Below are 9,144 nucleotides of genomic sequence, written 5' to 3'. Positions count from 1 at the left end.
TAGTACACATGATGAACACTAGACACTGCTATTGGACAAGTGGTGTAGTACACATGATGAACATTAGACACTGCTGTAGGACAAGTGGTGTAGTACACATGATGAACACTAGACACTGCTATAGGACAAGTGGTGTAGTACACATGATGAACACTAGACACTGCTGTAGGACGAGTGGTGTAGTACACATGATGAACACTAGACACTGCTATAGGACGAGTGGTGTAGTACATATGATGAACACTAGACACTGCTGTAGGACGAGTGGTGTAGTACACATGATGAACACTAGACACTGCTATAGGACAAGTGGTGTAGTACACATGATGAACACTAGACACTGCTGTAGGACAAGTGGTGTAGTACACATGATGAACACTAGACACTGCTGTAGGACAAGTGGTGTAGTACACATGATGAACACTAGACACTGCTGTAGGACAAGTGGTGTAGTACACATGATGAACACTAGACACTGCTGTAGGACAAGTGGTGTAGTACACATGATGAACACTAGACACTGCTGTAGGAGAAGTGGTGTAGTACACATGATGAACACTAGACACTGCTATAGGACAAGTGGTGTAGTACACATGATGAACACTAGACACTGCTGTAGGACGAGTGGTGTAGTACACATGATGAACACTAGACACTGCTGTAGGACGAGTGGTGTAGTACACATGATGAACACTAGACACTGCTGTAGGACGAGTGGTGTAGTACACATCCTGGGGTGGCAGGTAGCCTAGTGGTTAGAGTGTTGGGCCAGTAGCCAAAATGTTGCTGGATCGAATCCCCAACGTGAAAATCGGATGTTTGGCCCCTAAACAAGGCAGTAAACTCACTGTTCCCTGGTAGGCTGTCATTGTAAATAAGAATGTGTTCTTAACTGACTTGCCTAGTTAAATAAAGGTTCAAATAAAACATGATGAACACCAGGTAGAGGAAGAGAGCTGATAGACCCAAGATGCACTAGTTTCTACTTCCCTATGTACACACACATATAAACAAAGACGCACAATTATAATATACTTCAACCGATTATGCAGCAGAGGCTCTAAACTTGCCGCAACTTCATTAAGTGATATCCATCCATCAATTCACTTCTTTACATGTGGTCTGTGTTACTTAATTGGCAAAGAAACAAAATCCAACTCTGCCTTGATTGGGTTGTATCCATTTCCATCCCTTCCTACTTTATCAGTGGTCAGAGAAACACAGAGATCTATGGCCAAGGATCAGTTTCCTCTCCCCTCGTCCCCTCCTCCTCTCTCGTTCACAGCCTGGGGATGGAATGCTGGAGGTGTTGGAGTAGGGCAGATCGGATTACTCCTTCCTTCTTAGGTTGGTCAGTAGTATCACTCTGGTGGGAGGTGTTGGAGTAGGGCAGATATGATTACTCCTTCCTTCTCAGGTTGGTCAGTAGTATCACTCTGGTGGGAGGTGTTGGAGTAGGGCAGATAGGATTACTCCTTCCTTCTCAGGTTGGTCAGTAGTATCACTCTGGTGGGAGGTGTTGGAGTAGGGCAGATAGGATTACTCCTTCCTTCTCAGGTTGGTCAGTCGTATCACTCTGGTGGGAGGTGTTGGAGTAGGGCAGATAGGATTACTCCTTCCTTCTCAGGTTGGTCAGTAGTATTACTCTGGTGGGAGGTGTTGGAGTAGGGCAGATAGGATTACTCCTTCCTTCTCAGGTTGGTCAGTAGTATCACTCTGGTGGGAGGTGTTGGAGTAGGGCAGATATGATTACTCCTTCCTTCTCAGGTTGGTCAGTAGTATCACTCTGGTGGGAGGTGTTGGAGTAGGGCAGATAGGATTACTCCTTCCTTCTCAGGTTGGTCAGTAGTATCACTCTGGTGGGAGGTGTTGGAGTAGGGCAGATAGGATTACTCCTTCCTTCTCAGGTTGGTCAGTAGTATCACTCTGGTGGGAGGTGTTGGAGTAGGGCAGATATGATTACTCCTTCCTTCTCAGGTTGGTCAGTAGTATCACTCTGGTGGGAGGTGTTGGAGTAGGGCGGATAGGATTACTCCTTCCTTCTCAGGTTGGTCAGTAGTATCACTCTGGTGGGAGGTGTTGGAGTAGGGCAGATAGGATTACTCCTTCCTTCTCAGGTTGGTCAGTAGTATCACTCTGGTGGGAGGTGTTGGAGTAGGGCAGATCGGATTACTCCTTCCTTCTCAGGTTGGTCAGTAGTATCACTCTGGTGGGAGGTGTTGGAGTAGGGAAGATAGGATTACTCCTTCCTTCTCAGGTTGGTCAGTAGTATCACTCTGGTGGGATTGTACCTGGTTGTTCCTGACATCTTACGCTCTTCTGTGTGACATCATTAGTGGTCTGAACATTTTTATTTATTTTTTATTTCACCTTTATTTAACCAGGTAGGCTAGTTGAGAACAAGTTCTCATTTGCAACTGCGACCTGACCAAGATAAAGCATAGCAGTGTGAACAGACAACACAGAGTTACACATGGAGTAAACAATTAACAAGTCAATAACACAGTAGAAAAAAAATGGTCAGTCTATATACAATGTGTGCAAAAGGCATGAGGAGGTAGGCGAATAATACAATTTTGCAGATTAACACTGGAGTGATAAATGATCAGATGGTCATGTACAGGTAGAGATATTGGTGTGCAAAAGAGCAGAAAAGTAAATAAATATTTTTTTTTTTTAAACAGTATAAAAACAGTATGGGAATGAGGTAGGTGAAAATGGGTGGGCTATTTACCAATAGACTATGTACAGCTGCAGCGATCGGTTAGCTGCTCGGATAGCTGATGTTTGAAGTTGGTGAGGGAGATAAAAGTCTCCAACTTCAGCGATTTTTGCAGTTCGTTCCAGCCACAGGCAGCAGAGTACTGGAACGAAAGGCGGCCAAATGAGGTGTTGGCTTTAGGGATGATCAGTGAGATACACCTGCTGGAGCGCGTGCTACGGATGGGTGTTGCCATCGTGACCAGTGAACTGAGATAAGGCGGAGCTTTACCTAGCATGGACTTGTAGATGACCTGGAGCCAGTGGGTCTGGCGACGAATATGTAGCGAGGGCCAGCCGACTAGAGCATACAAGTCGCAGTGGTGGGTGGTATAAGGTGCTTTGGTGACAAAACGGATGGCACTGTGATAGACTGCATCCAGTTTGCTGAGTAGAGTGTTGGAAGCCATTTTGTAGATGACATCGCCGAAGTCGAGGATCGGTAGGATAGTCAGTTTTACTAGGGTAAGCTTGGCGGCGTGGGTGAAGGAGGCTTTGTTGCGGAATAGAAAGCCGACTCTTGATTTGATTTTCGATTGGAGATGTTTGATGTGAGTCTGGAAGGAGAGTTTGCAGTCTAGCCAGACACCTAGGTACTTATAGATGTCCACATATTCAAGGTCGGAACCATCCAGGGTGGTGATGCTAGTCGGGCATGCGGGTGCAGGCAGCGATCGGTTGAAAAGCATGCATTTGGTTTTACTCGCGTTTAAGAGCAGTTGGAGGCCACGGAAGGAGTGCTGTATGGCATTGAAGCTCGTTTGGAGGTTAGATAGCACAGTGTCCAATGACGGGCCGAAAGTATATAGAATGGTGTCGTCTGCGTAGAGGTGGATCAGGGAATCGCCCGCAGCAAGAGCAACATCATTGATATATACAGAGAAAAGAGTCGGCCCGAGAATTGAACCCTGTGGCACCCCATAGAGACTGCCAGAGGACCGGACAGCATGCCCTCCGATTTGACACACTGAACTCTGTCTGCAAAGTAATTGGTGAACCAGGCAAGGCAGTCATCCGAGAAACCGAGGCTATTGAGTCTGCCGATAAGAATATGGTGATTGACAGAGTCGAAAGCCTTGGCGAGGTCGATGAAGACGGCTGCACAGTACTGTCTTTTATCGATGGCGGTTATGATATCGTTTAGTACCTTGAGCGTGGCTGAGGTGCACCCGTGACCGGCTCGGAAACCAGATTGCACAGCAGAGAAGGTACGGTGGGATTCGAGATGATCAGTGACCTGTTTGTTGACTTGGCTTTCGAAGACCTTAGATAGGCAGGGCAGGATGGATATAGGTCTATAGCAGTTTGGGTCCAGGGTGTCTCCCCCTTTGAAGAGGGGGATGACTGCGGCAGCTTTCCAATCCTTGGGGATCTCAGACGATATGAAAGAGAGGTTGAACAGGCTGGTAATAGGGGTTGCGACAATGGCGGCAGATAGTTTCAGAAATAGAGGGTCCAGATTGTCAAGCCCAGCTGATTTGTACGGGTCTAGGTTTTGCAGCTCTTTCAGAACATCTGCTATCTGGATTTGGGTAAAGGAGAACCTGGAGAGGCTTGGGCGAGGAGCTGCGGGGCGGAGCTGTTGGCCGAGGTTGGAGTAGCCAGGCGGAAGGCATGGCCAGCCGTTGAGAAGTGCTTATTGAAGCTTTCGATAATCGTGGATTTATCGGTGGAGACCGTGTTACCTAGCCTCAGTGCAGTGGGCAGCTGGGAGGAGGTGCTCTTGTTCTCCATGGACTTCACAGTGTCCCAGAACTTTTTGGAGTTGGAGCTACAGGATGCAAACTTCTGCCTGAAGAAGCTGGCCTTAGCTTTCCTGACTGACTGCGTGTATTGGTTCCTGACTTCCCTGAACAGTTGCATATCACGGGGGCTATTCGATGCTATTGCAGTCCGCCACAGGATGTTTTTGTGCTGGTCGAGGGCAGTCAGGTCTGGAGTGAACCAAGGGCTGTATCTGTTCTTGGTTCTGCATTTTTTGAACGGAGCATGCTTATCTAAAATGGTGAGGAAGTTACTTTTTTTTTTTTTCAATTTAAAGTTTTATTAAGTTCTTGTTTTTCAATCAACCAACAAAACACATTCCACATTCACAGATGTGACAGGCTTTAAAAAAATAAAAAGTCAAAAAATAATAATACATTTGAAAAAATTTAAATACAATTAAAATGAATGATAAAGTCAAATAAAAGCATTTATTTTTCTTAATCTATATATTTTCCTTGGTACCTGTATATACATACATACATACATACATACATACGCACATATACATACACACACACATACGTACTCAAAAACTAAATTAAAATAAAAACACACACACAACAAAAAAAAAACATACCACTTGCAGCAGCACTATCAAGGTTCTTATCAGCTATTTCAAGCATTCGCTGAGACGATGGGCCAATCATTCGTTTTTAGGTTTTACAGTACCTTACACAAAATGTATCTGCGCATTTCCCTAGTCACCCCGTTCACTCTGTCCAGTTTGAAATATAGTTGAATAGTGGGGACCAGAGTCTATCAAACTTGGGCTGTCTCTTGTGGAGGTCATAAGTGAGCTTTTCAAGAGGAAGGAAGTCAACAATCTGGTCAATCCACATTTTAAATGTAGGGGGAGTATTAGAGGCCCACAATAGAAGAATACATTTCTTAGCAAAGTATGTAATAGTCATAAGCAAATTTTCTCTGTCAGGATCAAGAACAAAGTCCTGCTGGGCATTAAGAAGATAGATACATGGGGTCATATCAAACTGTACCTCTAGTATTTTCTGTGCAGCGGTATGTACAGATTGCCAGAATCTGGCAATCTCCCTACAGCTCCAAAATACATGCATATAGGTTCCACATTCAGAGGTACATCTTTTACAGTTAGGAGACATATCTGTTTTCATTCTATGGAGTCTCAAAGGAGTATAATAAAATTTGTACAAAAATGTGTAATTAGATTCTTTCATTTTTACACTGGTAGAGGAGCAGTATACCCTGTCGCAAACCTCCGCCCATAACTCATCACTAATAGTCAGACCAAGGTCCTTTTCCCAGATTATTTTCAAAGGAGTAAAGGAGGAGCTTCCTTTCTCAGAAAGGAGTCTATAGATGCAAGATATTTTGCCTTTAATGGATTGTGCTGTGACAAGAAGGGTTTCAACTTCGTTCAACTGAGTTCTAAACCTCCTCTTGGAGGTAAATGAGGAAATTACATGTCTAATTTGAAGATATTTTAAAAAATGGGATCTTGGCACGTCGAATTCACTGCAGAGCTCTTGAAAGGATTTCAGTGTAGTGGTTTTCTGATGAAATAGGTCTGAAAAGGTCCTGATTCCTAGAGTATGCCAAAGATTAAAGTTGGCATCCCTCAGGGCTTTTGGCAAGTCTGGGTTGCCTACTATAGGCGAGTGAGAACATATTTGGGAGGAAATGCCCAGGTATTTCTTACAGTCCCTCCACGCTAGTAGGGTGCTGTAAATCACAAAGGATTTGGCTATGTTGCCCACTTCACTAAAGTTATTAATGAATATAATTGAGCTTAAGGGCAATGAACCACAGGATTGGGCTTCTATCTGAATCCACGTTGACTCTTGTCTGTTTGTGATCCATGTTAGCATGTTGCGGATTTGGGCAGACCAGTAGTACAATTGAAGGGAGGAAGGGCAAGGCCACCTTTAGATTCGGGTTTGAAAGTGGAAAACTTGATCCTAGGTTTTTTATTGCCCCATATAAATTTGGTGATGCTTTGGTTAGTTGTTTTGAAGAAGGAAACTGGGAGATAGCATGGGAGCATCTGAAATAAGTAGTTCAGTCTAGGGAGGACGTTCATACGGATTACATTAATTCTTCCTACTAAGCTAATTGGGAGGGAGATCCAGGTTTGGAGATTGTTCTTGATTCGATCCAGGAGTGGAAGATAATTTTCCTTAAAAAGGCTATTCAGATCTGGTGTTATGAAGATCCCGAGGTATTGAAACCCCTGTGTTTTCCATGGGAAAGGACAAAGTGTCTTCATAGAGCTGGTGAGTGTAATATTGAGAGGGCAGACAGTGGATTTGTTAAAATTGATCTTATAACCTGAGAACTTGCCATACTGGGCAATTGTGTCTAAAATGAGAGGGAGGGATTTCTCAGGGTTGGATATGTAGAGCAAGACATCATCCGCGTAAAGCGAAATCTTGTGCTGCAGGCCACCTGCAGAAACACCCATAATACTTGGATTGCTCCTTATCAGCTCTGCCAGAGGCTCCGCCCCCAACAAGTAGAGCAGCGGGGACAGCGAGCACCCTTGTCTTGTGCCCCGCTCCAGAGGGAATCTGTCAGAGTTCAGTCCATTAGTAGTCACCATGGCATTTGGATGAGAGTATAGTGATTTGATCCATTTAATACAATTTGGGCCCATATTGAACTTTTCTAAGACTGAAAACAGAAAGCTCCACTCCATCCTGTCAAACGCCTTCTCAGCATCCAGTGAAGCCAGCAGGACAGGGGTCTTTTGTGCGTTTACTTGATCAATAATATCAAAAAGACGACGAATGTTATCAGAAGAGTATCTGTCTTAATAAATCCAGTTTGGTCCGCTTTTATTATTTTGGGAAGAAGAGTGTTTAGTCTTATGGCGAGCAATTTGGTAATTATTTTATAGTCGAAATCCAACAAGCTTATGGGCCGGAAGGACGAGCAGGATAGGGGGTCCTTGTCCTTTTTTAGCAACACTGTAATGCGAACTGTGTGCATTGAGTCTGGGAGAACTCCGTTTTTGCAAAAATCCTCCAGCATTGGCATGAAGATAGGGCTGAGCTGGGGCCAAAAAGCTTTATAGAACTCTCTGGGGAATCCATCTGGGCCTGGGGACTTATTAGGTGGCATGGAGGTAATTGCCTCCAGGATCTCCTCAGGAGTGAAGGGGGAGTTGAGATCTTCCTGGTCGGTCTCTGATAGATTAGGTAGCGAGATTCCCTCTAGGAAAGAGTGGAGTTCTGCCTCCGTGTGTTTTCTCTCAGAGGTATATAGTTTGCAGTAAAAATCATGAAAAGTTAAATGGATCTTTTTTGGGTCATATGTGACCTCGTCCTCTGCTGTTCGGATAGCCATGATTGTACGCTCTGACTGCTCCTTTTTTAATTGGTAAGCAAGCAATCTACTGGGCCTATTGCTATACTCATGGAATTTCTGTTTAGTAAAGAAAACTTTTTTTTATCTCCCGAGTGTAGTCCAAATTCAGTTTGGCTTTGGCTGCTTTAAGATGACTCCAGGAGGTGCTGTCTAGGGATTGTTTATGTATTTTTTCACAGCATTCCAGCTCCCTCTCAAGATCTAGCCTGTGTGCTTCCATTGCTTTTTTCTTAGAGGAAGCATATGCAATTAGATGACCTCTTAGTGTGGCTTTAGCAGCGTCCCACATTGTGGCCGGAGAAACAGGGGAATCTTTATTGTCTTGTGTGTAGTTGTCTATCCATGTAGTTACTAATGTATGGAACTCGTCATTTGATAGCATGGAGGTGTTGAATTTCCAGCTCTTTAACCTCGGGATGTTTTTGCAGAGGTCAAAGCGGAGGTGGACAAAGGCGTGATCTGAAAGTGCTATGGGTCCGATTGTACAAGTGGCTGAATTTATGAAACTCTTTGGGATAAAAATGTAATCTATACGGGAGTAGGTGTTATGGACATTAGAGTAGTATGTATAGTCCATAGATGAGCTATTAGTCTCTCTCCAGATATCTATCAGTCCCATCTCTTTAGTAAGAGAGTTCAACATCTTTGCAGATCTAGGATTTGTGGTGGGGACTTGAGATGATTTGTCTAGGGTTGGGTTAAGGGTACAATTAAAATCTCCGGCCACCACACCAAAGGAGACACAATGCTCATTGAACAGGGTTATAATTTTTTGACATGAAGGCAGGAGTATCTGTGTTAGGGGCGTATATGTTTAATATAGTAATTGGTTGACCATATAGTGACCCAGTTATCAAAATAAATCTCCCCTCCGGATCAGATATGTTTTTGTCTATTATGAATGGAACATTTTTATGGATAAGTATGACTGTGCCTCTACTGTTTGATTTGAAAGATGAGAAATACACCTGTCCCACCCAAGCTCTGCGGAGTTTGGCATGTTCAGCATCACAGAGGTGTGTCTCTTGTAATAGCGCAATGTCTGCTTTTTCCTTTTTTAGAGCACATAGTATCTTTTTCCGTTTTATTGCATGCCCTAGACCATGGCAGTTCCATGTCAATAGATTTAAGGTACTAGTCATCGTCATCGAGCAGTAATCGAACTTTAGTGCAAGTCATCGCTGGGTAAAAGTGGATAGTAATTACAGCTGCGTTCACATAAAAGGAAAATAAATGGTGTACATAAAATAATAATCTCTGAACACCCCAGCCGAG

Source organism: Oncorhynchus nerka, linkage group LG3, assembly GCF_034236695.1.
Source record: "Oncorhynchus nerka isolate Pitt River linkage group LG3, Oner_Uvic_2.0, whole genome shotgun sequence".
Classification (NCBI taxonomy): domain Eukaryota; kingdom Metazoa; phylum Chordata; class Actinopteri; order Salmoniformes; family Salmonidae; genus Oncorhynchus; species Oncorhynchus nerka.
This window is presented reverse-complemented; position numbering follows the sequence as displayed.